Source organism: Pan troglodytes, chromosome 5 (assembly GCF_028858775.2).
Source record: "Pan troglodytes isolate AG18354 chromosome 5, NHGRI_mPanTro3-v2.0_pri, whole genome shotgun sequence".
Lineage (NCBI taxonomy): Eukaryota > Metazoa > Chordata > Mammalia > Primates > Hominidae > Pan > Pan troglodytes.
In genome coordinates, this window is record NC_072403.2 from 129,325,772 (window position 1) to 129,337,378 (window position 11,607).

An 11,607-nucleotide genomic window follows, 5' to 3' on the forward strand; every position below is an offset into this window, starting at 1 on the left:
CAGGTAATGTAATTCCTCCAGTTTTGTTCTTTTGCTTAGGATAGCTTTGGCTATTCTTGGTCTCTTGTGGTTCAATATAAATCTTAGGATTGTTTTTTTCTATTCTGTGAAGAATGTCATTAGTATTTTGATAGGGATTGCATTGAATCTGTAGATTGCTTTGGGGAGTATGGACATTTTAACAATATTGACTTTTCCAATTAATGAACATGGAATGTTTTTCCATTTTTTGTGTGCCCTAATCAATGTCTTTAATCAGTGTTTTATAGTTTTCATTACACAGATCTTTCACTTCTTTGGTTAATTCCTAGATACTTAATTTTATTTGTAGCTATTGTAAATGGAATTACTTTCTTGATTTCTTTTTCAGATTGTTCACTCTTGACATACAGAAATGCTACTACTGAATTACTAAATTCGTTTATCAGTTCTACTAGTTTTCCTGTGGAGTCTCCAGGTTTCTCAGAATGTAAGATATGTCATCTGCAAACAAGGATAATTTGACTTCCTCCTTTACAATTTGGACGCCCTTAATATCTTTCTCTTGTCTGATTGCTCTAGCTGGGATGTCCAGTACTGTGTTGAATAACGGTGGTGAAGTGGGCATCTTTGTCATGTTCCAGACCTTAGAGGAAAGGCTTTCAGTTTTTCCCCATTCAGTATAATACTAGCTGTGGGTAGGTTATATATGGCTTTTATTATGTTCAGGTATGTTCCTTCTGTCCTCGGTTTTTTTTTTTTTTTAGGGTTTTTATCATAAAGGGATGTTGAATTTTACCAAATGCTTTTTCAGCATCAATTAAAATGATCATATGCTTTTGATCCTTCATTCTTTTGATATGATGTAGCACACTGATTGATTTGTATAAGTTGAATCATCCTTCCATCCCAGGGATAAATCCCACTTGGTCATGATGAATGATCTTTCTAATGTATTGTTTAATTCAATTTGCTAGTATTTAGTTGTGGACTTTTGCATCAATATGTATCAAAGATTGGCCTGTAGTTTTCTTTTTTGGTGTATCTTTATCTGGTTTCACTATCAGGGAAGTACTGGCCTCATAGAATGAGTTTGGAAGTATTCCCTCCTTCTCTGTTTTTCAGAATAAGTTGAGTAGGATTGGTATTAGTTTTTCTTTAAATGTTTGCTAGAATTCAGCAGGGAAGCTATTAGGTCTCAGGCTTTTCTTTACTGGGAGACTTTTATTACAGCTTCAATCTCATTACTTGTTATTGGTCTGCTCAGGTTTTGGATTTCTTCCTGGTTCAATCTTGGCAGGTTATATGTATCTAGGAACTTGTCCATTGCTTCTATATGTTTCCATTTATTAGCATATAGTTGCTCAGAGTAGCCACTAATGATCCTTTGAATACTGCAGATATCAGTTATAATGTCTCCTTTTTCATTTCTGATTTTATTTATTTTTATCTTCTTTCTTTTTTTCCTAAACTGGCTAAAGGTTTGTCCATTTTGTTTAACTTTTCAAAAAAAAAAACTTTGTTTCTTTTTTTTTTGTTTTTTCCATTTTGTTCTGCTCTGATCTTTATTATTTCTTTTCTTCTACTAATTCTGGATTTTGTTTGCTCTTGCTTTTCTAGTTCTTTAAAATGCATCATTAGATTGTCATTTGAAGTTTTTCCTTTTTTTTTTTTTGATGTAGATACTTAGAGCTATAAAATTCTATCTTACTATTGCTTTTGCTGTATCCCATAGATTTTGGTATATTGTGTTTTCATTATCATTTGTTTCAAGAAATTTTTCAATTTCCTTCTTAATTTCTTCATTGGCTCACTGATCGTTCAGGAGCATATTGTTTAAATTCTATGTATTTGAATAGTTTCCAAAATTTCTCTTGTTATTAATTTCTAGTTTTATTTTTGTCAGAGAAGATGCTTGATATTATCTCAATTTTTTTTAATGTTTTAAGGTTCGTTTTGTGACCTAACATATGGCCTATCCTTAAGAACGATTCATGTGCTGAGGAAAATAATGTGTATTCTGGCTGGGCGCGGTGGCTCATGCCTGTAATCCCAGCATTTTGGGAGCCTGAGGCGGGTGGATCACGAGGTCAGGAGATCGAGACCATCCCGGCTAACATGGTGAAACCCCATCTCTACTAAAAATACAAAAACTTAGCTGGGCATGGTGGTGGGTGACTGTAGTCCCAGCTACTCGGGAGGCTGAGGCAGGAGAATGGTGTGAACCCGGGAGGCGGAGCTTGCAGTGAGCTGAGATTGCGCCACTGCACTCCAGCCTGGACGACACAGTGAGACTCTGTCTCAAAAAAAAAAAAAAAAAAGTGTATTCTGCAGCCCTTGGATGAAATGTTCTGTAAATATCTATTAGATCCATTTGATCTATATTGCAGATTAAGTCTGATGTTTCTTTGTTGATTTTCTGTCTGAATGATCTGTCCAATGCTGAAAGTGAGGTGTGGAAGTCTCCAGCTATTATTGTGTTAGAGTCTCTCTCTCTCCTTAGCTCTAATAATATTTCTTTTATATATGTGGGTGCTCCAGTGTTGGGTGAATATATATTTAAAATTGTTGTATCCTCTTGCTGAGCCGACCCCCTTTATCATTATATAGTGACCTACTTCTCTTATTGCTTTCGTCTTGAATTCTATTTTGTCTGATATAAGTATAGCTACTCCTGCACTTGGCATGGAATATTTTTTTACAATCCTTTATTTTCCATCTCTGTGTATCTTTATAGGTGAAGTGTGTTTCTTGTAGACAGAAGATCAACTGTTTTTTTTTTTTTTTTCATCCATTCAGCCAGTCTATGTCTTTTGATTGGAGAGTTTAGCCCATTGACATTTAAGGTTATTATGGACAAGTAAGGACTTACACCTGTCATTTTGTTTTTTTCGTATTGTTTTTTGGTCTTCTTTCTTTCATTCTTGTCTTCCTCTAGTGAAGATTATTTTCTCTGGTGATATGATTTAGTTTCTTGCTTTTTATTTTTTTGTGCATTCATTGTATGTTTTTTAATGTGAAGTTACCATGACGCATGCAAATATGATTTTAAAACTCATTATTCAGGCATATAAACCAGCCAGAGTGGCAGTGGCAGAGGCAAGACCACCATAGCACCAGGAGTAGCAACTCAGAGAAAGCACAGAGCAACACTGACTGCAGTGACCTGGTGACAGCATGAGAGGTACTAGGTTTTAAAAAATTTGTATCATGCTTGAGTATAAATTAGTCATTCTTGGCTCAGGAGCTGTTGGAAATTCTGCTTTGACTGTACAATTTGTACAAAGAATTTTGTTGAAAAACATGGTCCTACAATAAAAGATATTACAGAAAGCAAGTGGAAATAGATGCACAACTCTGTATGCTTGACATATTGGATACTGCAGGAACAGAACAATTTACAGCAATAAAGGGTTTGTACGTAAAAAATGGACAAGGCTTGGTATTAGCATATACCATCCCAGCACAGTCCACATTTTATGATTTACAAGATCTGAGAGAACAGATTCTTTAAGTTAAAGACACTGATATTGTCCCAGTGATTGTTGGTAATAAGTGTGACTTGGAAGATAAAAGAGTTGTAGGGAAGGAACAAGGTCAAAATCTAGCAAGACAATGGAACAACTGTGCATTCTTAGAATCTTCTGCAAAATAAAAAATAAATCTTAATAAGGCCAGGCATGGTGGCTCATGCCCGTAATCTCAGCATTTTGGGAGGCCGAGGAGGGTGGATCACCTTAGGTCAGGAGTTTGAGACCAGCCAGGCCAACATGATGAAACTCTGTTTCTACTAAAAATAAAAAATTAGCCAGGCGTGGTGGCACATGCCTGTAATCCTAGCTACTCTGGAGGCTGAGGCAGGAGCATCACTTGAACCCAGGAGGCAGAGGTTGCAGTGAGCTGAGATCACGCCATTGTTTTCCAGCCTGGGCAAAAAGAGTGAAACTCTGTCTCAAAAAAAAAAAAAAAGTTAATGAGACTTTTATGACCTAGTGTGGCAATTAACAGAAAAACTCCAGTGCCTGGGAAGGCTTGCAAAAAGTCATCATGTCAGCTGCTTTAATATACTAAATGCACTGTAGCTCTGAGCCAGGTCTGAAGAATGTTGCCCAATTCAACAGTGCCTGAGCAATTCCAACTTTGTTAAACCTACCAAAGGCTTAAGTGGACTCTCCTGTGGTGATACCCTTTAAGAGAGAGATGAAAGATACCATATCAGTTTGCACATTCTAATAACTTCCCAGTATCACAAGAGAGATTTTTACTTATCTAATAGTCCTAGAGTATGCAGCTGGTAAAACCAGAGGCTACATCCAGTATTACTGCTAAGAGACATTCTTCATCCACCAATGTTGTACATGTGTGAAAATGGTGTACTGTATACTTGAACAAGCCCCATGCTTTGTATTGGAGAGTACAATAATGCAAATTGTAAAAGCACCACTATTTCAGCATAATAAAAGAAAGTCCAAAGAGATCCTATACAGACTACTCCAGATACTTTTGTTTTGTTGGTACTTGTAGCTTATCATAATTTTTTTTTAAAAATTCAAGATCATTATCATTGTACAAAATATGCATTTTGATTAACACAGCTAGATAGTTTTTTTAAATTTTTTAAAGAGAAACTATGAAGCAGTGATCTTGTCTTTAAAATATAATAGTCCTTTCAGTATAATATCTTATTTTGAAGATGTTGCCTTTAATATCTGTTGGGAAAGAAATGTCCAGACTTTTCAAATCTCTTATTATATTTTTCCTTTTTCGTTTAAATAGGAAAAATGTTTATAGTTGTGTGTACAGTAAGAGTCTACAACAAGAAGTGGATATTTTCAAACAATTTTTTTTTTTTTGAGACGGAGTCTCACTCTGTTGCCCAGGCTGGAGTGCAATGGTACGATCTCGGCTCACCACAACCTCCACCTCCAGGGTTCAAGCAATTCTCCTGCCTCAGCCTCCCGAGTAGCTGGGATTACAGGCTTGTGCCACCACACCCGGCTAATTTTGTATTTTTAGTAGAGACAGGGTTTCTCCATTTTGGCCAGGCTGATCTTGAACTCCCAACCTCAGGTGATCCACCCACCTTGGCCTCCCAAAGTGCTAGGATTACAGTCGTGAGCCACTGCGCCTGGCCAGCTTACACATTTTTATGCATGAGCATGCAAGACAAAGATTGCCTGTATAGTAAGCCAACATTGGGGTAGAGGGTCATAGTTTACATGCAACTGGTGGTCTCCTCAAGGGAGAAAGGAAAAGATTTACTGACTACTTAGTCATTATGGTTGAATTTTGTACCATAAGCATTAGAGATTCAAAAATAAATTGAAAAATAACAATTTTTAAAATATTCTGCACGATTTGAAACATAAGACTTAAAAAGCCTCCTAATTTATCTCAAGTTAGAATAAGATATTCTAAATAAATCACAAAAGTTCAGACCAAGCAAGCTCTTCTGAAGTGTCTGAACAAAATTTTAGGTGAAAGTATTAAAATGTTGTCCTAACAAACAAGACTGAAACTTCTGCACAATCCTTTATAATAAATCAAATTTTCCATAGGATCAATTCTACAATTAAGAGATTACATTCTGAAACAATGGCCTTTTTCATAAACTGCATCAGTGACGTAGCTTTGTGAAAGAGAAAATTGTTAAAATGGTTCCCATCATCTAATTCTAATCTTGCTTCCTTGGGATGAGCACTACAACTTGTTAGCAACAGAATCAATTTTATGTCATCAGATACATTATGAATTCTGAAATTATATGCATTGAAAATATAAAGTGTATATCCTCAGACTCAGTTGTATGCAAGAAATATCATATGACCCAAGGGAAGTTAGATTGTACAGTCATAAAAAAGAGCCCCGAATATGGACCCACTGACTATTTACCATTAGGCTAGAGAAGAGCCATGTCAACATTCAAGAACTAAGAATTTTACATGCAAGAAAATTCTTACTCAAGCACACACTTCTGCCATCATTTCTCTCTTTTTTTAATTGACACAATTTATAGGGTACATAGTGATGTTTCTTACACATAATGTGTAGTGATCAGATCAGGGTAATTAACATATTCATCATCTCAAACATTTATCATTTCTTTGTGTTGGGAACATTCAAAATCCTCCTTCTAGCTATTTGAAACTATGTAATATATTGTTGCTAACTATAGTCATCTTACAATGGTATAGAACACTAGAACTTATTCCTCCTATCTAGCTGTAATTTAGTATTCTCTAACAAATCTCTCTCTACCCCTCTGTTCTCCATACCCTTCCCACTCTCTCATATCTTTCTTTCTTTCTACTTTTTACTTCTATTACGTCAACTTTTTTAAACTCACTTCCACATTTAAGTGAGAACATACAGTGTGTAGCTTTCTGTTCCTGGCTTATTTCACTTAACCTAATGTCCTCTAATTCCATCCATGTTGCTGCAAATGACAGAATTTCATTCTTTTTATGGTGGAATAGTACTCCATTGTGTATATATGCCACATTTACTTTACCTATTTATCTGTTGTTGGATACCTAGGTTAATTTCATATCTTGGCTATTGTGAATAGTGCTGCAATAAACATGTGGGTGAAGATGTCTCTTTAATATACTGATGATCTTCCTTTGGATAAATGCCCAATAGTGAGATTGCTGGATCATATGGTAGTAGTTCCATTTATAGTTTTTTTTAAGAACCTCCAAGCTGTTTTCCATGGTGACTTTACTAGTTTACGTTCCCACCAATTGTGTATGAGTTCTCTTCTCTCCACATCCTCGCCAGCCATTGTTATTTTTTGTTTTTTTGATAATAGCCATCCTATCTGGAGTGACATGATATCTCAATGTGGTTTTTATTTGCATTTCCCTAATGATTAATGATATTGAGCATTTTTTCATATATTTGTTGGCCATTTGTATGTCTTCGGTGAAATGTCTTCTCAGATCACTTGCCCATTTTCTAAATCAAATTGTTTGATTTTTTGCTGTGGAGATGTTTGAGTTTCTTGTATATTCTGAATATTAATTCCCTATCAGATGAATAGTCTGCAAATGTTTTCTCCCATTCTGTAGGTTATTTTTTCACTTGTTGATTGTTTTCTTTGCTGTGCAGAAAGTTTTTAGTTTGATATAACCCCATTTGTTTGCTTTTGTTGCTTATGCTTTTGGGCTCTTATTCATAGAGTGTTTTTTTAAAACCAATGTCCTGAAGTATTTCTCCTACATTTTATTTTAGTAATTTTATAGTTTGGGGTCTTACATTTAGGTCTTTGATTCATTCTGAGTTGATTTTTGTGTAGAGTGAGAGGCGTATGTCTAGTTTTATTCTTCTACATATGAATATCTAGTTTTCATACATATGTGTATGTACTTTCATACATACATATATGTACTTCATACATATATGTATGTACTTTCATACATATATATATGTACTTCATACATATATGAAGTAATTTTGGGGATCTCTATTTTGTTCCACTGGTCTATGTGTCTGTTTTTATGCCAGTACAATGCTGTTTTGGTTACTAGAGCTTTGTAGTATATTTTGAATTCTGGTGGTGTGAGGCCTTCAGCTTTGTTCTTTTGCTTAGGATTTCCTTAGCTATTTGGGGGTCTTTTGTGGTGCCATACAAGTTTTAGGTTTGTTTTTCCTAATTTCTATAAAAAATGACATTGATATTTTGATATGGATTGTATTGAATGCAGATTGCTTTGGATAGTATGGTCATTTTAACAATATTCTTCCAATCCATGAGCGTGGGATGTCTTTTTATTTGTGTATCTTCTTCAATGTCTTTCATCAGTGTTTTGTAGTTTTCCTTGTAAAGGTATTTCACCTCATTGGTTAAATTTGTTGCTAGGTATTCTTTTGTAGCTATTGTAAATGAGATTGCCTTCTTGATTTCCTTTTCAGCTGGTTCTTTGTTAATGTATAGAAATGTTACCAATTTTTGTATATTGATTTTGTATCCTGCCACTTTACCAAATGTGTTTATCCGTTCCAAGAGTTTTGTGGTAGTGTTTAGGTTTTACTATGTATAAGATCATGTCATCTACAAACAGGGACAATTTGACTTCCTCCTTTCCAATTTGGATGCCCTTTATTTCCTTCTCTTGCCCAATTGCTCTGGCTTGCCATCATGTCTTACTGCAGTATCAGGCCCACTACAAGCCTGGTCATGGTCTACCATAGGTTGAACCTTGAAATCGGCCAAAACACAGATACACTGTACATCACCAGAGCAATAAGTATTTCTCTCATGGAATATTTTGTGATATTAATCAATGATATCACAAGATATCCCACCTGATATTGTCCTCATTTAAGTTCCTTACACCCAGTGTATCTCATCTTTATGCCTTGGGGAAGAGGTGATGCCATAGAGTGCAAAGAACAAAAATATTAAATAATTAGTATTTGAGTTTTAAAAGCCAATGTTCCAGCCTAGAATAACAGAATCTGAAAACAGATAATAAGTTTAGTTTTTGGTCTGCAATTTGTTAATGCTATATAATTTTTAAATTAAAAAGTTATTTTAGGCTAGGAACTTGGTTGTTGAAATGCAAAAGTGGGCTATTTGACATTCTTGTTCTCTGCATTCCATCCCTGAGGCTTGAAGATGACAATGGGATCAGTCACAGCATGGCTTTTGCATGACATGATGAAAAATAAAATCACATTGTAAAAGGCAAAATTTAGGGTCTTTTTTTTTTTTACTGTCCTCAAATATTTACTTCTGAGTGCTCAGGGGATGTTTTTATCATCGTCATTGTTGTTATTATTATTCAGAACATTTTTCCCTGCCACTTTCAAGTCTGGAGCTTTTTCAGAAGCCTAAAGTTCTAAAAGGCTGGATTTTAAGTGGTTGCTCTTTCTTTGAATGAGTATATTTAATAGTCATTAAAAATCAGTCTCTGGGAGGTTGAGGTAGGAGGATCACTTGAGCCTGGGAGGTGAAGAGTGCAGTGAGCACTCCAGCTTAGGTGACACAGTGAGAACTTGTTTAAAAAAAAAAATCAGTTTCATGAAGAATTTTTAATGACTTGAGGAAATTAATGCTATGATATTAAGTAGAAAGAAGTGCAGTCATAAGCCACCTAATGACGTTCCAGTCAATGACGGACCAGATATATGGAGGTGGTCCCATTGGCTGTAATAGAGGTGAAAAGTTCTTATTGCCTAGTGACGTCGTAGCTGTCATAGCATCGTAGTGCAAAGTATTACTCATGTGTCTGTGGTTATACTGGTGTAAATAAACCTACTGCACTGCTAGTTGTATAGAAGTATTACATATACAATTATGTAGAGTACATAATACTTGATAATGATAAAGAACTGTGTACTGGTTTATGTGTTTACTAAACTATACTTTATTATTTTAGAGTATGCTCCTTCTACTTATTAAAAAAAAAAAAGGTTAACTATAAAACGGCTTTAGGTAGGTCCTTAGGCAGAAGGTATTCCAGAAGAAGGCCTTGTTAAAAGAGATGGCTGCTTCATTTGTGTTATTACCACTGAAAACTTTTCAATGGGACAAGATCTGGAGGTGGAAGACAGAGATATTGATGATCCTGATTCCATGTAAGCCTAGGCTAATGCGTTTGTGTTCTAGTTTTTAACAAGAAAGTTTTAAAAGTAAAAAATAAAAATTAAAAAAATTAAATAGAAGAAACCTAATAGAATAAGGATATAAATAAAGAAAATATTTTTGGACAACTGTACAATGTGTGTGTTTTATGCTGTGTTATTACAAGAGTCAAAACTTTTTTTAAGTTTTTATGGTAAGCTAAGGTTAATTTATTATTGAAGAAAGAAAAATATTTTTATAAACAGTGCAGCTGAAGTATACAGTGTTTATAAAGTCTATAGTAGTGTACAAGAACATCCTTTGCCTTCATATTCACTCACCACTCACTCACTGAATTACCTAGATCCACTTTCAGTCCTGCAAGCTCCATTCATGGTAAGTGCCCTGTACATGTGTACCCTTTTTTATCTTGTACGCCATATATTACTGTACCTTTTCTATGTTTAAATATATTTAGATGCACAAATACTTATCATCATGTTACAATTGCCTGCATCATCCAATATAGTAACATGCTATACAGGTTTGTGGCCTAGAAGCAATATGCTATACCATGTAGCCTAGGCATGTAGTTGGCTACCATATAGCCTAGGCATGTAGTTGGCTATACCATCTAAGTTTGTGAAGGTACACTCTATGATGTTCACACAAAATTGCCTAACAATGCATTTCTTAGAATGTACTTCATCATTAAGTGATGAATAACTGTATATAAAACCATATATTTTTATGATAATGATCTCATCTATGTAAAATAAAATAGAAAAAATTGATAGAAATATACCAAAATATTTTTCTCTGAGTGGTTTAAAAAATGAAAACTTCTGTGTCTTCACACATTTCCCTAGTTTATATATTTTCTGCAAGACAAATGCTACAATAAGAGCAGTAGTTTTATTACTTCCTGTATCATGTTTACAGATTTGTTTATACAAATTTCATGAAATCTTTTGTCTGTTCCCCTGATTCCCAGCATGCATAGACCCCAGCTTCTCTCAAGCGACACCTCCAACAGGTAGCTCATCTGTGCCCCCAGGTTTGGGCTCTCATTGCCGCCATGGGTCAGAATTTAAGGCACCTTCACTCCATAGATGAAGATTGTATTGGATCAATTTTGCTCAATTTCTCATTTTAGCCTTGTGACTCATTTCCAACTGCTGAGTCTCTGGCCAGAGTCAGGGTTCCATAAACTTCTGTTAGACACATCCAAATTTGTATCTTCACAAATAATCTGCATCCTGATGACTGGTTCTCATTCATTGGCTACTAGCTGAATTTTCTGCATCAGAACCGCTAGTCTCCAAGAATATTACTTGTGCCTCATGCACTGATATCCCTATGGTTTATCTCGACCCTGCTATCCATAGATTCAGTGCAACCTACCATTGTTCCTTCTAGAGATCCATTGCCTCCTTAACTCTTCGTCTTAACAAAAGCATTGCCTTTTATTTAATTATCCCAAGTATTTGCATTTTTGAGCCTTTTAAATTTAATAGTAGACTAAAAGACATTGTGTGTCTTAATGGAAGCTATTTCTAGAAATTGAGCCCAGATACTGGATGACCCTCTAAACATTTTACCTAAAGGTAGCCCTGAAGTGAAAACTGCTTTAGTGGTAAAGGTAAGAGATTTTTCAAAGCAAAGCCAGGCTTTTCTTTATCTCCCAGGCTCCAGAGATACAGGAGCCAAAGTCGAAATAGGGTTTTCACTGTTTTTCTTCCTCGTGAATACCCCCAACCATGTTCTCTATGCAGTTTCTCCACTCCCAGTATACTGAGGCCCATGAATCCTACAGGATACCATTGCAGCACCAGTCACTGTGCAGACTACCCACCTCCACTACCATCCCCTTCTCAGGCCAGAATCACTGCTGTTTCAAACTCTCACTCTAGGCATGACTATATGGACAGAAAAATGAAAAGCAACTGGCAAGGAACATCTGATGGACAGAGATAGCAAGGAGATTATTGATGAGGCTCATGGAGGCAGAGAACCTCAATGAGAGATGGGACTGGGTCAAGGGGGTGGGGACAGAAGCT

General features: G+C 35.6%; 1 pseudogene; it reads left to right on the top strand.

Annotated features, from left to right (window-relative positions):
* The first annotated feature begins 3,189 nt into the window (after positions 1–3,189).
* LOC107975261 (ras-related protein Rap-1b-like) lies at positions 3,190–4,098 on the top strand (annotated as a pseudogene).
* The last annotated feature ends 7,509 nt before the right edge of the window (positions 4,099–11,607 follow it).